Source organism: Triticum aestivum, chromosome 1D (assembly GCF_018294505.1).
Source record: "Triticum aestivum cultivar Chinese Spring chromosome 1D, IWGSC CS RefSeq v2.1, whole genome shotgun sequence".
NCBI classification, from domain to species: domain Eukaryota; kingdom Viridiplantae; phylum Streptophyta; class Magnoliopsida; order Poales; family Poaceae; genus Triticum; species Triticum aestivum.
Genome location: NC_057796.1, coordinates 292,867,074 through 292,891,956, shown reverse-complemented (window position 1 = coordinate 292,891,956; position 24,883 = coordinate 292,867,074). Strand labels below are relative to the sequence as shown.

The 24,883-nt window shown below is 46.5% G+C and overlaps 1 pseudogene; it reads right to left on the bottom strand.

Annotated features, from left to right (window-relative positions):
* Positions 1–589: 589 nt before the first annotated feature.
* LOC123168560 (uncharacterized) lies at positions 590–1,273 on the bottom strand (annotated as a pseudogene).
* Positions 1,274–24,883: the final 23,610 nt, after the last annotated feature.

Sequence of the window (24,883 nt, the reverse complement as noted above, 5' to 3'; positions counted from 1 at the left end):
GAGTGGAGGCACAGAAGTGCCTTCGTGGGTGTTTTAAGTAGTTGGTGTTATTGATGGACAACCGTGCCTCTATAGTGTTCTTCTCTAAGGGTCACGGGCGTAAGCAATGTTTTCCGAGGAGAATAAACACCTAACTACCTCTGTATTCAAAATGTTTTTCTAAAGTGTTCCATACAAACGATTTTTAATATTTGTGTGTGCAATGGTTTGTTAGAACATTGTGCACTGCTTTTAGGAGCATTCTGTAATTGTTGTCCCTGCATTTCGACGCTGCATCCACAAAGGTACTAGTGCATTGCATGCTCGTCATTTTGTGGATTGCTATGTGTACCTGCTCTGTGCGTTACGCTAATCATATAGTATCTCTACTGTGTTTATATTTTTCAGTTCACGCCAATATATTCTAATAATAGAAAACTGCAACATTACACTGGAAATAATCTTGTTCAGAAGATATGTTAACTGCGACACAAGCAAATCTAAATTTAGAACAAGCAAACGGCAGTCTTGAGAGAAAGCAAATCTAACGAGAAATCTAGAATGGCATGAGCAATCTTCTAGATACTTTTCTTGGCCAGGACCACCTGCTTCAGTAGTCATAGTCGCCCCAGGACCTTGTGCGCTTCCTGGACTAATCCTTCTCGAGTTTTGCCCGACGGAGGCCTTCCTGGATGATGGTGAGGCGGCTCCATATCTCGTACGCGGCGTAAGCATCTTTTGCCGCGTACTCGATGTGCCTCATGGACAGGGGCATGCGTGCCCAGCGCTGGTGCTCTGCGTTGGTGAGCTTCTTCTTCATGTTGTTGTAGTAGTCGTGGACAAGGATGCCTGAGACATCCCCAAGGGAGTCCAGAGGCTTGGTAGCTGTAGGCACCCTCCATTCCTTCTGGATGTCGACGAAGTGGGCGATCTCCAGTCCGACGCGCCCGAGCATCTCTATGTCGCCGTCGATGGAGAAGCCAGCAAACGTGTATCTGGGGTCGGCGAGGAAGTTGTCGAACCTGGTGCAGTTCTTGTCGGCGGCGCTCAGTTGGAAGAGCAGCACCGGATGATCCTTGCCGACGGAGAGCTGGACGAGGGCTGGTTTCTGATCTTCGCCAACGTCATTGGTGTACTCCACATCAACTCCGACGATCTTGTGGCGCTCGAATTTGAGGTGTCGCTAGTACTGCTCGATGGTGGCCGCCGCCTTGTGCAAGTCGTTGGTGTGGATCACGTGCAACTTGGTGTTGCCGTGGGCCTGCACCTCCATGAATTCCCTGGTGAATCCCATGGCCTGGAGCAGTTGGTCCTCCTGCAACCTGGTTTTTCGTGGGGAACAATGAGTGGGAGCGCAATGGCGATTTCTGTTGTTTGTGTGTGAGAAGGCCGCGACGGAAGTCTAAATTTAAGGGCGGGGAAGCGGCAAAGGAGTGCACGATCTCACAGTCGATGCGGTTGTGCACATTGTGGGTTCTGGATCGTGGTTTCGTCTCCCTGGCGGTGCGGTTGTGCACATCCTGGGTTTTTGATCGTGGTTTTTCTTTATAAAAATAAAAATAAAATCAACAGTTATGTTTTTAACAACCGTCGTATCTCCAGCAAGTCGGGGAGATTGTCTTGCGTAGTTTGCTGTCAAATGTTAACTCTTAAAATTTATCTCGTGAGGCATGCAGGGGCAGTATGTAGAGGCACAAGTCTCTGACCAAGAGAAGCATGCTTGAAGTGGCTGGTTTAACTCTTAGACACACGGGCGTGGTACATTCACTGGTCGTGGCAATTGTTTTCAGTGATACATTCAGTTTGCTGTCAAATGTTAACTTTTTGCACTCTCGTTGTATAAGTGTTGTGTTTTATCAGAGGCACTGTTGTGTGTCTGTGTTGCAACTGACTCTACGAGATGGACAGAAAGAACGAGAAGCAACGAGAGGCGTGGACATGCAGCTGCAAGAAGCACTCATACAACGAGAGGCGCAACAAGAGGCACATATACTATGCTACGTGAGGCACGGAGATGAAGCTACGTGATTGCACGGGCGTCCATTCGTGCTATGGTGCTACGTGAGAGGCACGGGCACGAACAAATAGCCGTGCACTCAACTACATGCGCAAAAAGCCACAGATGTGTTTCTGAGAAGCACCGGCCTCCATGGTTTTACCGCAAGGTGGGATTCGACATTTATGCAGGGCATTCCGGGTTTTACAAGTGTAGGGAGAATCGTTTTTCACTTATATGTTCTGTGGCAGAGGCATGGCTATTACTTGTGTGACGAAGGAATGTACGACGAATGTACGTGACGTGAGGATTGACAATAGGCGTCCGTTACTGTTTTCCGGAATGTTTTTCAATCAACTGTGAGAGGCATGAATGTGCCGATGGAACAGGCACGGTCATGTCTGAAATAGTAGCAAGAAGGTGGTCCCTAAGGTGTCCTGAATGTATCACCTGTACGCTTCACTGTTACAAGCACGATCGTTATTCTTGTCGAGGCACGGTCTTGAGAGTCATGAATGTGCCGACGCAACAGGCACGGTCATGTCTGAAATAGTTGCAAGTACGAGATGAGCAGAAACAACAAGAAAGAAACGAGGGGCGTGGGCATGCAGCTGCGAAACGCACTTATACAGCGAGAAGCACAGCTAGAGGCACAGGTACAATGCTATGTGATTGCATGGACGTCAATCCGTGCCCGTGTTCTGTCAAATGTTTTAAGTGACAGTTTGTAAAGGCATGGATGTTTAAGGTGACTGAGCCATAGGGGAAGGCGCTAGGTTTTTAGGAGAAGTGTTGTGCGGTTGACAGAGGTGTATGCTTGTCCTCCACAAAACTACTTGGCATGACGCTATTCTGCGGAGCACCATAGTGAAAATTATGTATACTACTGACGTGCAGAGCTAGCAACGTCACTAAACTATTCTGAAACATACTTCACCATAGCCATTCATCCTCCATTATTAGTCAGCGAATCCTTTTATTATTATCAGAGATAAATAAATTAACCCACGTAAGTGTTTCACCTTCTTTGACAGGGAATTTTCACCACCGTCCTCTTGGATATAATTATATGCTCAGTTACATACCATGACATAACTAAATAACAAAACTGGTGGTGTGTACAGCCTGTTCAAAAAACAGACATAAATTACTGAACTAGGAAGTATAGCCACCGGCAACGCTCTATCAGGAAAGGTCGTTGATTATCATCCGCAGCTGCTTCATGTTTCCCAATGTTGGCCACCGCTTTTCAATTGTGACAAGGACAATTGAACCAACCCTTAGCTAAGCTTCCCGAGCAAAATCTGAAAAACCGGTCACCTCCATTCTGCCGTCGGTTCGTATGGAGTACATTGTGCTCATGTCTATTGCACATACATCTCTGTTAGGCTGATTCCACCGTTTTGAGGTACATATCCTAGGTTCATCTTTAGAAGCCTCACAACGGCAGACAGGATTCTCTGCAGATTGTACCGATATTACTAGATAAAGTCAATGTACAAGGACATAAAACATCAAAAATAGCAAACAAAACCATGGCAGTGGATCAAAACAAATATTCAATGACTAACCAGACGACCATTTATGACATTGGTGACGTTTAGACGCTGCACAAAGGGTATGGTGGGGAAGTCGTCAGACTCAAACACATAGTATATCATCTGTCCAAATTGTCTGTATGAGAGGTTTACGCCTCGACCAAACACTGTTTTCCCAATGTACTCCCTCTCTGAATCATTTAGAAAATCAAGAGCTGCATGGAAAAAATAACTCATTTTCAAACGAATTTGTTTAAACAGATGAACTCGGTATTAAGTTTAAAAGGAATGGTTAAATTCAATGCATGTGATCAAGTTGGGATGATAATCAACAGAATTGCATAAAATGTTTTGAAAATAACTTCGACTGTAAGTATGACATTCATTTAGTGGACAGAGGTAGGAGCACCAAAGTATGCTGATAAACGTAGTTGATAAAACAGGATGGAAGTTGGTGCACTTACCTAGTGATGGTTTGGGAAGGGGCCTGTGACCTCCTCGAGAATCACTGAGTCTCAGATCTATCTCAATGGACAGACTCCCAGTATCCAGGTTTATGATGATTAGATCTCGATAATGAAGATCGTAGTCACTAATTAACTTTTCCTAGCCAGGTCCATGAATTTTAGACCGGTTAGGTTCATCGGTGATGCAGATCTCATATGACAGATCCTCGTTGGTGATCACTATTGGATTTCTTTGTTTTCCTTCTTCTTGAATTGCTTCCTCTTTCCACTGATAGATTGAAGAAGTGACTTGCTGCCTGCAATAGCATGGCACATACTGCGCAAGAAAAAAATCTTACGGGGCATGTATAACCAAGACAGATAGCGCTTATCATATATGTACCAATTGTTTTCAACAGGTTGCTATTTGATAAAACAAGGTACATCAAAAATTCAAAACATATCATTAAATGCTTAAATGTAGGCATTCCATTCCAACAATATGGTAGAAACTTTTATTTCCTCCATCAGAAAGATACACTAGTTGGTAGTAACTGATGGGCAGCATGGGGTGGCAAACAATTCTCCTTACCAGGCATGTCTTGAAGCATCAAGGAAGATGCACTGTTATCGTGCTGTGAAGAACGCCTGACTCCAATCCAGGGCAACCGAAGTTGGTACATATATCACAGCACATGGTTTCCCCTGGAATACGTTGCAAAACAACGGTTATATGAAATTCTCAACACAAGGAAAATTTTATTATCTTGAAAAACTATTCGGCTAAACCGGCATTTTTACATAAATAGTCGTTCACAAGCAATTTCCTAAAAAGACATGTGCACAGCTTTTGATTAGAAGGTGAACAGTAGATATAGGATATGTAATAACAGAGGAAATATGAATTTAATTAAATCCGTATTTTATTTTCCAAAAATGGTTGCTTAATTCATCACAATTCAGTATTGACTATTTTTAGAGCAGTTCACAATCTTGGTTGTCAATGTCAATCAGTGAAAGGATTTCTGCTGCTTGGTTTTAAAAGCAGCTTTAGCAAATGCATATTTCAAGACAAGACAGGCAAAAAGGAGAAACAATAGTCTATCATTAGGCCGCTCAAAGGAGTGTTTGTAACATTAAAATTATATGTAAATTCGTCAGAGCTGCACCCAGCAACAACGTCATCCGCAACCATACGCCACCGTCGCCGACGCCAACCACCGGAACATGTGTGGCTAGGTGGTATTTGAAACGGGTGATCCATCAACGTTAACCTTGCCTCCAGCGTACAGGACCCCAAACGCTATCCTCAAGCACATACGCTGACTCCCAGTCAACAGCACCCCAAACGCCGACCTCCAGCACCCTGTGGCCGGTTAAGCAATAGAGCTCAACATATCGGACTTCCGGCCACCGCCGTTGTTTGCAAGACCTAACGGGCTTCAATTTAAACTACCAACCTCCCTCGGCGAAGTTCATCGCTCACCTGGGACTTGGACGCCGCAGGTCGCTGCAGCTCATAGCATTCTCAAGCACAAACGCCGACTCCCAATCAACCCCACCCCTAAGAGGCACGGGTCGTGTTCAGGTTCGGCCTCGTACTGCGCGGATTTGGTTTAGATCATAACGAATTTCCAGGCAATTCCTAGCATAACAGCGCAGATGCGTCGCTTTCAAACACGGAGAGACGAAACGAACAGAGAGGAAAACGGATCGTGGCGAAAAATTCACATAGAAATTAAGTGAAAATGGACTAACCCTAGATCTAGAGGGAGAATCGAGAGAGAAGAGATGATGAACTCTAAAGCGGGTGAGTGGGAGGGGGCGGTCTGGGTTGGCACAAAGCAGAACAGACAGTTATAATACGCGCCTGCTCACTGACATGGGGCTACTGTACAGCGGCAAAGACAAGACTATTGGCTTATTAGGAGCATAGAGGCACACACTGACGGCCCCAACACGCACGGACTTACATGCAAATAAGGCACGGCTTTGTTTCTGTTTTTCAAATTTTCTCAGCGAGGCGTTCACTGAGACAGGTTGTGCACGTCCATGACGCACGACCATGCTTCTGTTTTTCGAAGTATTTTTTCCCTAGCACGGTCTCTCGAAGGGACGGGGACGTGAAGCCACGGTGCGCATCGTCCTGTAAGGATAAGAATGAGACGCACGGAAAGGCCTCTGTATTCTAAATGTTCTCAGTGACGTGTTCATTGACAGACGCGCGTCTTTAAGCAGTTGGCGCACGGTTGTACATGCGGACGACGCACAACCGTCTTTTGTGTTCTCCTAGTTGTTTTCGCATGACACGGCCACTCCTAGTTGTGTTCTCCTAGTTGTTTTCGCATGACACGGCCACTCCGAGGGACAGGGGAGTGAAGCCACGGTGCGCACGGTTCTGCAAGGAGAAAATGCACTGAAGTGCCTCTGTTTTTGTAACATTTTAAGTTGCTTGTTCACTGAGAGAGGCACGGGTGTATGTTTAAATGATGCAAGACCGTGCTACTGTTTTCCGAATTGTTCATTTCTGACACGGTCTCTCGAAGGGACACGGTGTCTGCAATTAGAAGGGGCACGTAATCTTTCGCTTTGACGAATTCTTCGGATGCATGAGTTTTGTTCAATATGATAATGAGAATGGAAACCCAACATCTAAAAAGTGATTGGAGGTTCGTTGCTGACCTTAAGTCATTATCACAGCATTCCAAATGTTTTCAGTGACGTGTTCACACGGACGTATGATTTTCACAACCTCTTGATGCACGTTCGTTTCCTGTGGGGTGCACGGACGTCCTTCGGAGAGACGCGGTTGCAGCAGTTGCAGGTTTGCAGTGGACGCATGTTGCTTTTAAAAGACAGAATTTCATGCCAAGCAACTGAGATAAACAAGAGGATACTAGTTTGATTTCTGAGCATCTGTGTGAGCTGATTTTCTTATCATTGGGTCCAGAAACATATGATCGATTTTGAAAACATAAAGCATGTACATAATTGATATCATAAACGTTCATATCCCTAATTTTAAAAATATGAGCTTACTGCCTCAAGAAAAAAAGCTTACAGACGGTACGGTGCAAAACGAGTGAGAATTCATTGACCATGTTTACACAATGCCCTCATTCAATATAGCAAGTACATCTCTCCAGACCTGTTTTCAGCATCCACAGTTGAATGGATCTGGCAAATCCAGATATTCAACACCTGTGTTTTTTAAATCCATGTGCATATGCTTGCAAGTTGTTGTTAATTTAAGCTCGGCACAATTAGAAGCCCTTTTGTCCATCTGCAGTACCTCTTCTTGCCGTTTGTAAAATTCACGAGTGAAATCTCTGCGCAGGCCAAACTTAAGCCTGATGGTCAGTAGCATCCTAGCATTGAGAATAAAGAATGTCACAAATTCAGTGTTTGCATCTGTGACTTCATAGTCTTCCAGCGTTAATGTCCTCAAACAAATGTCGTGATTATTGAGAAACACCCGCTGCTTTTGGCGCCATTCATTTGTTATACCTCTTTGATCCCATCCTCCCCCGTAAACACACATGAAGAGCAAACTGAGCAATTAGTGCCAGTATATTATGTATATTGTGCATGGGCTTTCAACGTGTGTGAAATCATCACCTCGATACACAAGCTTTGCAAGCATTGAAAGCATCGCAGCAAGTCAACAATCTCATCCAGATTAAACCATGTCTGTGAGATAAACAAGGTCTTGACAGAATCCAGCACCGCGTGTAGGCTACTTATGCAGAGACCCTTCATTGAGCACATAACGTGATATTATTAGCTCGTGGATGTGAATCTCAAGTGCTTTTGAATAACGCATGTCAAAGTAACGTGCAGAGGCAGTACCTGAATAACTGTAGACCCAATGAAGATATTTGTTTCCTTGGGTAATTCAGAAATTTTTCCCAGTGTGTCCAACACAGGCGCGGACAAAACTGTTATTTGTAGTTGTGCATCTACAGAATCATGTAGCAGTCTCCGGAGGGAAGGGGCATCCTCAATGATCAGTTTTCCTCCGTCGGAACGAATGCCAATGCTTACAAGCCTAGCTGAGTTTATTCGTAGACAGCAGAATTTCTTGTTGCAAACAAGCAGCAGGCACTGCAGGGCAGGGCAACCGTGGTGGATGAACTTCCGCAAGGAGACATCCGATATATAAACCTCCACCATCAAAAGTCTCCTGAGCAGTGGGAGGCAAAGCATTTCTACTAGATTGTCTTCTAGTTTGCACATGGCGAAGGTGACGGTGTGGAGAGACGAGCGAAATCTAGAGATGGATGCCGGTGGCGACGGCATAGAAGAAGGGATTCTGCGTGCTGCTGGCCCTGGGTAGAAGAAATTTGGGAATATATGATAGAACTCTAAAACCTGGAGTTTGTCCAGATTCCGAGACAGGAACAACTCATCGACGCCACAAAGTTGGCACTGGAGGTAGCTTGTCGGGATGCAGAGGCGGCGAATCGGCCCCTCATGATCGGAGAGGATAGATACAGGAAGACTGAAGCCATCGGCGAAAGATTCTCCGCGATAGTTGCAACTAAGATGTCGGCATTGAGTTCCGATGTACGTTTCCTGGACGATTTGCTTGCCCGGGAGAACGCGGATGATTTGGCAACAGATTTTTTCCAGAGATCTGGTAGAACGAGTATCAAGGATCACACGGAAGTCAAGATCGAGTGGTGCAGTGCGCTATATGCGGCGCCACCGAGATGCGAGCACTTGTGTGCGCATGCCTTCCTTTATGGGCAAACGAGAGATGATCTCGCCGAGGATGGCGTCCGGGCGATCGTTGATGCGGTCCGGACCAGACTCAACATGGTTCTCGGATCCGGTGGGCGGGCCACGACCGCTCCTCTTAACGAGCTTAGAGGGCACGGGTACAGCCGCGAACCTCGTCTTCTTGTTGCTAGAGGCACGCTTCTTCATCTCCATTGCCGAGCTCGTGCCGCCTCCATTGCAGCTCTCTGTGCGGTTGATCTGGGAAGAGGGTTAGTGTTTTACGATTCACAAAGACGACAATATATATACGTACCTAATCTAGAAGATTTCGACAGACGTGGTGGAATAGTCACAGCTTCGACAGACGTGCGTATTGACGAGGCACGGCTATCAACCGTCCAGATACACAGAAGTTTTGTGGGAGAGGCATGGGTCGGCATACTCAGTTAAGGACGCACGGTTGTGCGATCTATAGAGACACGGTGGTGTGGAGCCACGACACGGTGGCAAGTGTCATGTGAGGCACGTGCGTGCAGGCGCTGGAGGCACCTAATTGCAGTCTGTGCAGGCACCGACCCCATTGAAGCCTCTACAAACATAGGTATCAACTCCCTGGATGCACAAAAGTGTGGTGGCAGAGGTATGGCTGCGAACTCTCAATTGAAAAGACACGATTGTGGAGTCTCTGGATCCACGTGCCGCGTGTCTCTAGGGGAACGTAAAAGCCACGGCTCGTGGCACGTGAGGCACAAGGGTGCAGACTCCAGGGGCACCGAAGTTTAGCCTCTACAGGCACGTACGATTGTCAACCATGTGGATGCACAAAATTATGGTGGCAGAGGCATGGATCCGAATACTCAGCTATGGAGGCACGGGTGTGTATTCTCTGCAACCACAAGGGTCACGGCAAGTGTCATGTGAGGCACGTGTATTGAAACACCGGAGGCGCGGAAATGAAGCCTCTTAGGCACGAGTGTCAACCCAATGGATATACAAAACTGTGGTGGCAGAGGCATGGGTGAGAATGCTCTGCTGGAGAGACACCGTTGTGAGCTCTCTGGACCCGCGGGCATCGGGTTCCACGGGCACCTAACAGTCATGGCTTATGTCACGTGAGGCACGTAGATGCAGGCGCCAGAGGCACTGTTCTGAAGTTTCTAGACAAAGTCCTGACCTTAAGACGAAGAACAGCCATAATGTCATGAGACGCACGTTTTTATTGGCCTACAAATCACGGACTTGCTTCTGAATTGGAAAGGATCCCACTGACGAGTTCATTATCAGTGGGAACATGGTACTGTACTAACAAAGAGTCAGCGTCGTGCCGGTAAAATACTCAGAATCTTTCCGCTGAAACATCTCAATGTGCCTGAAGGCAGACTTCAATTATACGCTGGAGGTAGGGGTATCAACTGTAGGGATACACTGAAGTTTGGTGGGAGAGGCATGTGTCGAATACTCAGTTAGAGACGCACGGTTGTGCGGTCTGTAGAGACACGGGTGTGGCGCCACGACACGGGGGCAAGTGTCATGTGAGGCACGTGCGTGCAGGCGGTGGAGCACCTAATTAAAGTCTGTACAAGCACACACCTCGTTGAAGCCTCCACACAGCCAGCTATCGACTCCCTGGATGCACAAAAGTGTGGTGGCAGAGGCATGGCTGTGAACACTCAGTTGAAAAGACACGTTTGTGAAGTCTCTGGATCCACGGCAGTGTGTCTCCAGGGGAACGTAAAAGCCACGGCTCGTGGCATGTGAGGCACAAGGGTGGAGGCTCCGGAGGCACCAAAGTCTAGCCTTTACAGGGACGTACGATTGTCAACCCTCTGAATGCACAAAATGACGGTGGCAGAGGCATGGATCCGAATACTCAGCTATGGAGGCACGGGCATGTATTCTCTGCAACCACAAGGGTCACGGCAAGTGTCATGTGAGGCACGTGTATTGAAACACCGGAGGCACGGAAATGAAGCTTCTTAGGCACGAGTGTCAACCCAATGGATGCACAAAAGTGTGGTGAGAATGCTCTACTAGAGAGACACCCTTGTGAGCTCTCTGGACCCGCGGGCGTCTGGTTCCACGGGCACCTAACAGTCACAGCTTATGTCATGTGAGGCACGTAGATGCAGGCGCCGGAGGCACTATTGGGGAGCCACTACACGCACAGGCATGGCGTTTCTCCAGGCCTGGCTCAGCATAAACCCTCTCTGGGTGCAGAAAAGTGTGCGCAGAAGGCGCCGAAGTAAGGCCTCTACATGTACGTGTACGAACCTTCTTGATAGTCAGTTATAAAAGCACGATTGTGAAGTTTCTAGACAAAGTCTGACCTCAAGACGAAGAACAGCAGTCATGTCACGAGACACACGCGGTTTTATTGGCCTACGAATCACGGACTTGCTTCGGTATTGGAAAGGTTCCCACTGACAAGTTCATTATCAGTGGGAACATGGTACTGTACTAACAAAGAGTCAGTGTCGTGCCGGTAAAATACTCATAATCTTTCCGCTGAAACATTCAATGTGCCTGAAGGCACGGACGTTTGCACAGTTACAACACTTTCATTTGCACAGTTACAACACTTTCTGCTCAAGGATTGTTATGGGAAGCTTAGAGACGGTACAAAATATTACAAGGGTTGTCTGTTCATGTTTAGACAAAACGCACATTCAAAAGGGCACAACAACATGTAACCCTGCAAGCTTGAACAACTTACTCCAGCTCTGTGTTCAGCAGTCACAGCTGAATGGGTCCGTCAAATCCAGGTATTCAACACGCGTGAGTTTTAAATAAAAGAACCGGTGCTTGCACGCTCCTGATAATATAAGGCGAGCACGTTCATAAGCCTTTTTGTGCCACAGAAGATCCTTTTGATGCTTTTCGTAAAATTCTTCCATGAAGTCTTGGTCAAAGCGATAGTTAAGCCTCATGGTCTCAAGCTTGCTTGCACTTAGAACAAAGAATCTCACAAATTCAATGTTTACCAAGCAGGGTTCATAGTCATCCAGCGTTACTGTCTTCAAACGAAAGTCATCTCGTTTGACAAACGGTCGATGCTTACGACGCCATGTATTTGTTTCTCCGCAACAGAGTCCTCCCTAGATGTACATGAAGAATGAAAATACTTAAGCTCTAAAAACAGAGATTCTGTCGAAAGAGCATCCAGTGTAAAGTATTTATTGGATTTTTTGTAGATACGGGTGTATGTAATACTAAAACATGTCTAGCCACGGGTGTATCAATTTACAGACGAATGTAAGACAAGCTTTTTAAGACATACAGTAGAAGTATACAGTATGCATGTTATGGGCTTTCAATGTGTGTGAGAATCATCACCTCGATAAACAAGTTCTCAAGGCTTCGAAAGCATTGCATCAGGGAAACGGCCACGTCCACTTCAAAACACATCTTGATGAGCAAAGTCTTGACCGTTCGAAGCACTGTTGACAGGCTGACTGCCGGCAAACCCTGCATGGTGCACGCACAACGATTTTAAAAATTGAACAAAAGGTTCTATTACATGAAACTTGTTTACTCGGACAAATGCAGCTGAAAACTAGGTACCTGGATAACTGTAGGGTTACGCGTGACCTTGGATTCAGAGAAAAAATCATGGAATTTGCCCACAGTCTCCAGTTTAGGTGCAGACATGACAGTTATCTGCAAGTTGCTGCTGAGAATATCGTTAAGCAACCGCTGAAGTGACGGGGCATCCTCTATAACAAGTTCGCCATGTCCACAGCGAATTCCAATGCTTACAAGGTTACGTGAGTTTATTCTTATGCAACGGCTTTCCATATTCCAAGTAAGCAGTAGGCACCGGAGTGCGGGGCAACTAGAGTGGATGATGCTTTCAAGCGAGATGTCTGATATACCAACGTCCACAAGTGAAAGTCTCTTGAGCAGTGGTAGTTTAAGAGCCTGAACGTAACTGTCTGGTATTTGGCAAAGAGCAAACGTGGCGGTGTGTAGGGAGGATGCAAACCGAGAGAAGGACGCCGGTGCAAAAGGCGCAGATGATGGGTGTGTGAGTGGTCGTACGACACACTCTCTCACGAAATCTGGGAACATGTAATAGAACTCGAGCACCTGGAGATTGTTCAGTTTGGATGATTTAAGCCAGGCGTCGACGGCGGAGGGTCTGGACTGGAGGTAGCATGCCGGTATGCAGAGACGGTGAACTGTGCCCCCATGGGCGGAGAGGATGGCTTTCGGAAGGGTCGTATCGTCAGTGCCAGATTTGCGAGGGCACCGAGTTCCGAAGTGACTTTCGGGGGCGAGCTCCCAGGTAGGAGGCGCCACAGAGATTTTCTCGATATGAACTGTTTCTAGAGGCTTAAAAAGACGAGCGGCAGGGATCTCACGGCAGTCGAGATTCAGAGGAGCGGTGGACCATAAAGGACGCCATCGACGAGCGAGGATGCGAGTACGGATGCTATCCCTGATGGGGAGACGAGAGATGATCTCACCTAGGATGACGTCCGGTAGATCGCTGATGCGGTCCGGACGAGTTTTTTCCCCGTGCTCCTCAGATCCGGTGGGCGGACCCTCACCGGTCCCCGCCGGTACCGCCAAACACCCAGAGGAATGCGTCATCGATGGCACGAGCCTTGCCCTCTTGGTACTAGAAGCATCGGACTCCATCTAGGAGCGACCGGTGAGGTGGATCTGGAAAGACGGTTTGTAGGACGGAGGTGTTGCAAAACACCATTTATCAAAAAAAAAGTAGTATGTTTTAAGTGATTTCGTTGCGAGAACAGTGACATCGGACAGTGGCAACAAGTCGGACTCCATGCCTCCACTTGATTCACGCACATGCCTCTCCGAGCAGCGTGTCACTACAAACACACTGAGCACGGACGCACGATCACAGCTCTTCTTTTTGACATGGGACGCACGACCGCAAGTCTTCTTCCTAATATGGGACCGTGCCTCCGCTTGCTCGACCAACGTGCCTATCTGAGTACACAACTCAGCTGAAATAATGACAACTGGGAGGCATGACCGTCCCTCTTATACTATATGACCGTGCCTTCACTAACTTCACGGTTGTGCCTCTCTTACTGCACAAGTCAGCTAAGTTAATCAAAGCACAGAGGCATGACCATGAGTCTTCTTAACACAGGACTGAACCTGCACTAGGTTCAAGTGCCTCTCTGAGCAAAACATGTCGAACCGAGAGACACACCCACAACAACAACAACAACCAACGACAACAACGACGACAACCACGTTTAGGATTGCATCTGCTTTCAGTACCATAGTCTGAATAAGAATTTGAACTGATAAGTTCTATTAGGTATGTACTATGAGGATTTCAACTGCACTCATAGTTTGAAATAACACACGTACGATACTTAACTTAATACCATAGTAGTTAAAATTTATTGGTGTAATGCCATCCCTCCATCACCGTACACATCTCGCGTCATGCCGTTTTTTTGTAAAGACCGGTGATCACAAGTGAGAGCGAGTCCTCCCCGCGCACAGTGTGCCACTGGATACTGATGAGTACAACGCAATCAACTGTCAGCCTGGCTGCATCTGCAAAAGCAGAAATCCCGGTGATCGCCATCCTTCCATCTTTGTGTATACAGTAGGTGCCAGGCAAATCAAGGCTGCTGAAAATTTGAACAAGCCTGATGCTGCCTTGAGAGGCAAATATCCAAGCTTCATCCTAAGATCATTGGTAACAATAGCTGGGATTTTCTGTACAATAACAAATTATTCTGGCATTAGATTAGGAGGACACACATGTTGACGGTGGATTAGAGAAAGAAACAACGACTTACCAAACGGTCTGTGTGAACGTTGGTGAAACATAGACAGTGCACAAAGGTAATGGCAGGGATGTGTTTAGCATTTAGGACTAGTTTAATCATGCAAGCCATGTCGATATAGGAAAGTTTTATGCCCCGGGTGTAGACTGTCTCGTCTATGTAGCTCCTTTCCGATAAACTGAGGCCTTCAAGGGCTAAATAAATACAACCATGTATTAGCCACTATGTGTGAAGCAATGAATAGAGCAGTTAAAACTAAAATAAACGAATAATGGGTTTTAAAAGGGAAATTACAGTTTTAAACTACATTGTGGGTACAAAGAAAGATTTAATACATTATATCACAGAGATTAAGCACATAAATGTTAAACCAGAACAAATATTGATAAGCGATCAGAACATACCAACGGAAGGTTTGGGAAACGCTTTGTGACCTCCTCGAGATTCACTCAACATCAAGTCAATGGGAAAGAAGAAATCTTCTACTTGCAAATCCGATTTTATAATATCACCGTAAAACAGATCATAGTCACGTATCAAGTTTTCCCATCCAGGTTCATGAAACTTAGACATGTGGTTGCCATCTGTAAACTTAATCTTGTAAGACAATTCCTCAGTAGTGCCGAACACAAGGTCAAAATTTTCGTCTTCAAAACCATCCTCGAAAGCTTCATCTTTCCATAAAGAGATCAAAGAAAGGACATGGTTCCAGTAGTAGCATGGGACATACTGCATAAAAGTAAAATTAAGACAAAGGTATATAAATGTTTTACTGATTTTAAGAAAAATGCATGAAAGTGTTTTTTTCCTTGAAATTTCTTGGCTTTCAGGCACGGACACAAGCACCATCTATGACATTTAATTAAACCTATACAAAACAATTGAGTTTCTAATTACATCGAGGCCTATAAAATAAAAACAAGCATGCGCAATATAGGTCATTCCGAAGGAATACGTGTGGTTGCTGACTGCGGAATAAAGATAACTGCAACAAATACAGTGACGAAGGTTTTTTACTGGCCACCGTGATTGGTAGTAAAACTTACCAGGCATGACTCATAACAACGAGGCAAAGACACAATCAAGAAAGATTGGGCAACATCAGATTCAACACCGGGACAATTGAGGTTCCTGCAAACACCACACGCCATGTTTGTCTGCGAGATGTAACAATATATAAGACTCGGGTTCATTAATTATTAAAGAAAAATTTATTTCAACACTCCGCTAATGGTACAAAGAATTAAAGGACTGTAAATCACTGATACACGCTTGTTTCAACGAGTAAGATAGAGCGGAGCAAATGCTGATATGGTGATATCCCTTGATGTTAGTGTCTCTGTAAAAAATGAAAAAACACGCACAGACCTCCTCAAATCTACAAGCTTGCAGCGAACTAGCTGGAAAAAAATCAACTGTTGTCCTCCAAGATTATTCCCCTATAGAACCTCTTAAAAGGGGTAAGATATTAACACAAAAACTAAAATTAAAAGGGTAACATACAACAAGAATCCAACTAACAAAACACAGTGCGCAACGCGTAAGTATTAAGCAGAGGGGAAAAATTTACTGTATTTCAGAGCAAGTGGGCGAATCGTAGATCCATCTGTGTGGACTATAGAGTGAGGAAGACGAAGCAAGAAAGACGGAAGGAACCAGACAAGAAGGGGAGCGGAAGAGCAAGTGACTCGGGAGAGAAGACGCACAAAACAATGTATTTATGGAGTAATTATGGAGAGGGGAGTAATTTTGTGTACTCGCTCGCCAAAGCTGAAACTACTGACAATAGTAAATGGCTCCTTGCCATCCCAGCGTAAAAAAAGGGGGCGGGGGAGGGGGCTGGGGGTTGGTGGGTCTGGCGAGTAGGTGGAGTATTTGGTCGAGCCGGACCATGTCGAAGTCCCTCGCTTTCATTTCCCCTCTCGCTCTCTCACTATATCTCTTCCCCTCTCTCTCTCCCCCCTCTCCCTCTCTCCTCTCGAATTCGACGCCGCCTAAAGCACCGCATCTGCTCACATCCTCCGGGCCATGTCGACACAAAAGTTCGGACAAGAGGGGAGGAAGGAAGGCTTGAACTTCCTTGAGCTGGATTTTGATTTCTATGTAGGTGATTTCCTGCTACATGCGGAGCGTTGAACTGGGGTTTGTTTTCCAAACAAAAGATCCGAGCTCTAACATTCACGTGTCCTTGTAGGAGAACCCTGATACCATCGAAGACCATGATTTCTGTGGCAAAGAGCTCGACCGTCCTCTCTACCGCGTTCTCCATGATACCAAGCCTCTCAGGTGTGTGCCTTTAAAGGAAGTGACAGGGGGAGGAGGTTCTACGGCTGTGCTATGAAAGTTAGTCACTTTCGAAAATCCGAGCCTACTTTCTTGTTGAATCAAACTGTTTGGATATAGGGCTTGTAGTCTTCCAAAGAAGACTGATTTCTTCTTGTGTTTTCCGGTTGATTGTAGGAAACATTGTGTAGTCCTTTTACTTTACATAAAAGGGTAAAGGTGACTACTTATTTTACATCACTGAACACAAAAGAAGTGATCTAGACACTCTCATGTTTGTTTACAAATGGGACTTCTGTTTAATGGTCAGTATATTCTTCAAAAAAAACTCTCCAAATAAGTTGACTGCAGAGGTAGCTCCAGATTAATTCAAGCTGGCTTAAAAGAAACTAAGTACAATTATGAAATAACTCCGCGGACAGGGTGGGCGAAGTACCATAATTAGTGTTGTGGGTACCTAACCATTGACGTGCCACATTGCACAAACATGGTTAATAGTTAGTTGAATAAGATTATAAACCAAGTATATGTGCACCAGAGTATTAATAGTCTCCATTTATTTTGTTCCTTTTTGTTCGCAGAGAGGCGTGAACTGTTGAGACGTAGAATGGGTTGACCGCCCATGGCATATCATTATGCAGAGGTGCCTACTCAAGCTCTGGGGGATGTTGCATGAGAGCAATGATGATAGGCAAGCAAAGGATGAAGAGATAAGCAGGCTTAAAATCGATATTGAACAAGTGAACCTTAAGCTCGAGAATCTTGTTGCAGCTGTGGAAAGAACTAATGTAACTACCATGAAGATTGACAGGCAGAAGAAGCAGATGGGTATCGTTGATAAAGACGTCAAGCGCATTCAGAGGTCTCTCACAAGTGCCATTCATAATCTTAAGGACGACAAGGGTGAGATTAAGCTGGACAGGGATTTTCTGAAGGAGGAGGTGCATAAGCTGAAGGAGAATAGAAAGAAGATGCAAAGCGTCATCTGTGATCTTTTGGGGCAAGGGTTTGAGAACACTGATGACCTCCTGATGATCAAGGCAATCCTTGAAGAATGATCATTGACAGTTGCCTTCTTTTGAAGCGTTGCAAGGGATACTTGTCTAGTATAAGTTTATGCTTGTACATGGTTACTTGACTAAAGAAATGTATCTCATTTTTTGCAATCTTTCAGAGGGTGTGTGACGGTCTACGCACATCAAATATTGATCTCCTGAATATTTTATATTTCAAAGAAACGTGCTGCTAGCGAGGCGCATCCAGCAATATTTCGTCTTGCATCGTTCAATGAGGCATGGGTTACTGTAATCTAGCAAGGCACATATGCCGCTTTGGCAGGCATGGGGAACCATGCCTCTGGTAACCTGGCACTGACTTGTCAAAGGCACAGTCCTATGTGAGACAGAAGCACCGCACTAGCGCTGACACACATAAAATCTACAATCTACAGAGTCCTGCTTACTCCTGATGCAGACGCACGCCTGTGCCTCTGTGACTCGATTGTTTGTACTCAGACATAAACTCGTTCACGGACATGCGTTTACATGAAAGGCACGTACAGTCTGAGGTCGCTGGGAGCACAATTTGAGATTAAGCAGAGCCACGGCCATGTGCACGTATAGTCTGCCACGAAAGGAGGCAGTGCCGTCCGGTCACTGCAGACGCACTGGCTTACATGCACTAGATGCACGTTCCTTGCAGAACAGGCAAGGCAGTGCCTCTTCTCTTCCAAATGTTTTTGTTCCCTAGTCGACTACCGCACACGAATGTTTTTGTAGCACCACGATAGTGACTAAAACTATCAAATTTTCATAACAGCGGGTGCATAGCACAAAAGCATTGTTATAACAAGCTTACAAAACGGTGCAAAAGGCGAATGGATTGTTTGGTCATGTTTAGACATAACACAGTCTCAGATTGGTGCAACAGCATCTAACTGTACTAACTTGACGAACTAACTTCAGCCCTGTGTCCAGCAGGCACAAGTAAACGGATCTGACAAATCCAGGCATTCAACATGCCTGTGTTTGAAATCCAAGAACAGATGATTGCAGCATGCTGATAACTTGAGATGGGCGCGTTTGGAAACTTTATTCTCCCACAGTAACAACTTCTGTTGTTGTTCGTAAAATTCTTGCGTGAAGTCTGAGGGAAAGCGAAACTTAATCCTCATGGTCTCTAGCTCCGTTGCATTCAGAATAAAGAACTTGACAAACTCAGTGTTCTTCCCGCTTTTTTCATAATCTTGCAGCGTTACTGTCTTTAAATGAATGATGTGTTCTTTGAGAAACGCACGGTGCTTGCGACGCCAAATATTTCTTGCACCATCAGGAACGTTTCCTCCCTGAAAACACATAAAGGTTGAAAGATACTCAAGATCTATCGAAGGACAAAATGAACGATAAATTCCATGACCCCCGTCCCAATCAGTTCGTCGAACATTTCCCTAGATACGGATGTATGTATAATAATTAAAAAACATGCCTAGACATAGGGTGTATCCATTGCAAACAAAATGTAAGATAAGCTTTTTGAGATGCAAGGAGTGCTGCACTATGCACGGTATGAGCTTTTCATTGGGCGTGAGAATCATCACCTGAACAAACAAGTTCTCCAGATTTGGAAGGCACTTAAGCAAGTGAACGACTAGGTCCACTTTATAAGTCATGGCCAAAAACAAGGTTTTGACAGATTGCCGCATTGTAGATAGGCTGACCGTCGCCAAACCCTTCACATAACATAGAAAATAAAACATAAAATTATTAGAACAAAAGGTTGGATGACATGAAACTACTTTCTCAAGGAAATGCAGCTGGAATTATTGTGAAATGTCAGTACCATAAGACCTGTGGAGCCAAGCGAGATCCTGAATACCCCCATGTTATTGCTCTAGAGATCGTGGATCAACCTTTGAAGTGAGGGGGCATCCTCGATGATGAATTTTCCTTTCTCACCACGGATGCCGATGCTTACAAGGTTAGGGGAATTTATTGTGATCCGATGCCTTTCTCTATTGCAAACAAGCAGCAGGCACTCGAGTGCAGGGCAACTAGAGTTGATCATGCTTTGCAACGAGAAGTCTGATATATCAACCTCAACAAGCGAAAGTCTCTTGACCAGTGGTAGTTCAAGTACCTCTACATAATGGTCTGGTATCTGGCAACACGCGAAGCTGACAGTGCGCAGAGAACAGGAAAACCGAAAGACGGACTTCGGTAGTGAGGGCGTAGATGAAGAGCATGTGTGTGATAGTTTGACAGTTTTTTTCACAAATCGTGGAAACAGGTAGTAAAACTCAAGCACCTGGAGATTGTTCAATCTGGGGGACTCAAGCCAGGCGTGGACAGTAGAGGGTCTGCATTGGAGGTAGCACGCCGGTATACAAAGGCGGAGAACTGCGCCCACATGGCTGGAGAGGATGGACTCTGGAAGGCACGAACCATCACCAGGAACTGTTTTTCCCTGATGCCAAGTTCCGATGTATCGTATGCGAGCAAGCTCCTCGCTGTAGGCAGAGACCCTACTGATGATCTCGACATGAACTGTTTCTAGGGCGTTAAAAAGACGAGCGACAGGGATCTCACGGCAGTCAAGATTCAGAGGAGCGGTCGGCCAAACAGGGCGCCAACGACGTGCGAGCATCCGAGTGCGGATGCCCTCCCTAGTGGAGAGACGGGAGATGACCTCACCGAGGATGGCGTCCGGGAGGTCGCTGATACGGTCCGGACCAGACTGCTCTTCCTGAACCTCGGATCCGGTAGGAGCACCCTCGCCGCTTCCAGCCGCTACCGCCAAACCACCAGAGGACGGCGTCGCCGGTGGCGCGAGCTTCGCCCTCTTGGTGCATGGCGCACCGGAGTGGATCTCCATCTCTGTTGCTGGGATCGCGCTACCTGCGAGCGCTGCTATATGTGGCGTGGATATGAAAAGACCAAGGAAGAGGGTGTGTCTAGGGTTTCGAGACTCTATCCGGCTTAAATAGCCGGAGCCTGGCCTCGGGCGACGAGCCAGAGCGGTGTCGCCGGAGGGGACTCCCGTTGGACCGTTGGGTTTCTGGAGCGGCGCCACGTGGCATTCACACCCGAATACGAGGAGACACCCGTTGAAACATAACTGGGGACGGGAGGGAAGGGGAGAAGAGTGGAGGGATCCATTCAAAATGATTCCGTTGACTCTATCACCAGGAGAGGCACGGTATGGCGGTCCAGACAGGCATGCTTGCGTTTTACGCGGGGTCACGTTCGTGCGTTTATAGCAGAAACCCGCGGCAGCCGCCTCATCCTTGATTTAGTGTTTCGGGTCACAGGCACGGGCATGAAGCGCTCAAAGGCATGGTCGGTGGTATTACATAGAGTCACGCTAGCCTGTGACTCTATCAGACGAAGATGCACGGGCATTTAGCCCACGGAGATGAACCTTTGTCTTACGCACAGCCACGGACATTTACTCTGTGAGGCACAGATTGGCCTATAAGAGAGACGCTATTTTTAAAAGCTTATTTCCTTGTATTTAAGAGCACGGACATGCAGTCCATACAGACATGGTTCCATATTGAATTGTGTCACACTTCTTTCTTGATAAAGGCGTCGACGTTCATGACTGTCTGTGTTTCGCACGGCGTGCTATTATATAGAGTCACGTACAAAGGTTTTCTGATTGTATTCCAAATGAGTCGGTGGGCTCGGTCAAAAGGAGAGGCATGGACGTCAAGCCCTCGGAGGCATAGTTTGTTCTTACCCGGAGTCACGTTTGTGCGTTTATTACGAAAACCTAATAGAATCGGGCGACTGTCCTTGTTAGAATTGTTTTCGTTGTAAGATTTTAACTCAAATGCACAAAGGCGACTTTATATGTTTAGTAGCGTCACGGTCCTTTACGCATGAAGACGACTTTCTGTGTGTCAGTGTTTCAAGTCACAGGCACGGTTGTCAAGCCCACAAATGCACGAAGGCGACTTTATATGTTTAGTAGCGTCACTGTCCTTTACGCATGAAGACGACTTTCTGTGTGTTAGTGTTTCAGGTCACAGGCACGGTTGTCAAGCCCACAAATGCACGAAGGCGACTTTATATGTTTAGTAGCGTCACTGTCCTTTACGCATGAAGACGACTTTCTGTGTGTCAGTGTTTCAGGTCACAGGCACGGTTGTCAAGCCCACAAACGCATGACCTGTAATTATCCAGAGTCACCTCCCATGACGAGCGTCTCCTCCCATGACGCCGCTCTGGAAACCCAAGGGTCCGACGAGCGTCTCCTCCCATGACGCCGCTTTGGCTCGTCGCCCGAGGCCAGCTCCGGCTATTTAAGCCGGACGGAGTCTCGAAACCCTAGCCACACACTCTTCCCCCTCTGCCCGCCGCCAGGCCATCCATTCCTCTTGCTGCTCTCTATCCTGACCCTCTCCGCCATGGCTGGTCAGGAGGAGACTACTGCGGAACCCAGTGACCAGACACTGCAGGAGATCCAGGCTGGCGAGGGTTCCTCATCTATAAGTTCACTCTGCTTCCGCTTCATTCGTTTTTTCTTTCCTTCGGCTACTTGATTTAGTTGTGAAACGTGAATAAGCCAGACGGAGTCTCGAAACCCTAGCCACATCCCCTTCGTCCTTCTGTCCGCCTCCAGGCCATCCAGTAATCTTGCTGTTCTCTATCCTGACACTCTCAGCCATGGTTGTGCAGAAGGAGACTACTCCAGAGCGCCGTGTCCAATCGCAGGAGGAGATCTCGGCTGGCGAGGGTTCCTCATCTGTAAGTTCGCTCTGCTTCAGCTTCATTCATTTTTTCTTTCTTTCGGCTACTTGATTTAGTTGTGAAACATGGATCATTGTGGTGAGCTTCATCCTAATGTTGATGAGGGTGCGTCTTGCCATCAATCTGACATCTTCTCCTTTGACCAGCTGAAGAACCTGTTCAATACTGTGGAAGACTTCGTGAAGATATCCACGAAGTTGGACGACGAGAACAAAGCCATCATTGCACTTCTTATGGATGAGAAGGCGCAGCTCGAAGTTCAGCGCGATAAGCTGAAGCTGGAATCATACGTTATGAAGAAATAGATCGAGGAACTTCGCGCCGAGCAACCAAAAAAGAAGTCTCGCCGGACTAAGTAGACAGCAGCGACCCTGATCCTCGTATCTGAAGCTATTAAGCAGTGCACTAAAAGTTTCTTATTTTGTCTTGCGTTACCTCATGCCGTCAGTAACTTTGATAACAAATGTGTTTTGCTTTCCTGGGTCACGTTCATTCCAAGTTTATGGGTACAGATGAACATTAACGTAATGGCCAGTTCTAGAGACGTTGTTTTTAAAAGCACGGACGTGAAGTCTCTGCAGCCAAAGTTTTTGAACCAACTAGAGTCATGTCTTGTGCACACATGAAGGCGTGGACATTCCTGCCTTTCTTTGTTTTAGTGTTTCGGGTCACAGGAAGGCATGGTCGGTGGTATTACATAGAGTCACGCTAGCCTGTGACTCTATCAGACGGAGACGCACGTTTAGTGTTAAGGGTCACAGGCACGTGCATAAAACGCTCAAAGGCATGGTCGGTGGTATTACGGACATGAACTCTTGTTATTAAAAGTTCACAAGATATGAACTCTCTACGGACACAATTACGTATTGAGTTGGGTCACGCTTTTTTCTTGATGTTACGTATATTATTCGATAGAAGCGTGGAGGTTTGTCGTTGTATGTGTCACAGTGTTAAGGTTCACAGGCACGGGTGTATAGTCCTCAAAGGCATGGTATTGTATTATATAGAGTCACGCTCGCCTGTCTTTGTGTTCCGAATGATTCCGTCCACTCGATCAGATGAAGAAGCACGGTCGTTAAGCCCACAAAGTTTGTCTTAAGCACAGTCACGTTCGTTCTTTAATTGCGGAGACCCAGCGGAATTGGTTCAGATGTGAACACCCACTGTTTACTAACGTGATTCTACACAATGGCACGCCGTGAAGCCCAGACAAGCATGGTTATGCTTTACACAGAGTCACATTCGTGCCTTTATTGGGGAAACCCAACGGTTCGACGGGCGTCTCCTCGGATTCGGCTGTGAACGCCACATGTCGTTGCTCCGGAAACCCAGTGGTCCGACGGGCGTCTCCTCTGGTGACACCGCTCTGGCTCGTCGCCCGAGGAGAAGCTCCGACTATTTAAGCCGGACGATGTCTCGAAACCCTAGCCACATCCTACTCCTCCCTTTTTCCGCTGCCAGACCATCCATTCCTCTTAGTGTTCTCCTTCCCGACCATCTCCACCATGGCTGGGCAGAAGGAGTCATGTTCGCTTGTGTCTGTTTTCCGGATGATTCCGTCGACTCGTTTAGACGGAGAGGCACGGACGAGAAGCCCATGGAGGCATACTTCAGTATTAGGCAGAGTCACGTTCGAGCGTTTATTGCACAAACCGAACACGAGATAGACACTTAGGTTAGGTCTTCATTGCTCACGTACAAAAAACACAAGAGCTTAACAGAGGAGGAAGAGGAGAAGATCTCAGAAAAAAACGAGGATGAGGCACAGTGCAGGGACATAATTGCAGATGTCACCGCTAGCGCGGGTTTTTTAAAAGCACGGGCTTGAAGTCACTGCAGCCACGGCTATGTACGTTTGTGACTCTCTGTGTTTCAGTCATTAGGGTCACAGGCACGGGTGTCAAATCCACAAAGGCATCATATGGTATTATATAGAGTAATGTTCGCTTGTGTTTGTGTTCCAAATGATTTAGTCGACTCGTTCAGACGGCGAGGCACGGACAAGAAGCCCATGGAGGCATACTTTAGCATTAGGCAGGGTCACAATCATGCGTTTATTGCGCATGGTCGATGGTATTACATAGAGTCACGGTCGCCTGTGAGACTTGACCAGACGCAGATGCACGGGCGTCTAGCCCACGGAACTGAACCTCTGTCTTACGCACAGCCACGGGCGTTTACTCCATGAGGCACGGAATTGCCTATATGAGAACCGTGTCCGTATCGAGACATAATTGCAGATGTCACCGCTGGGGCGTGTTTTTTAAAAGCACGGGCTTCAAGTCACTGCAGCCACGGTTATGTACGTTCGTGACTTGTGCCGTGGACGTACGTTGCTTTCTATGTTTCAGTGATTAGCTTCACAGGCACGGGCGTCAAATCCACAAAGGCA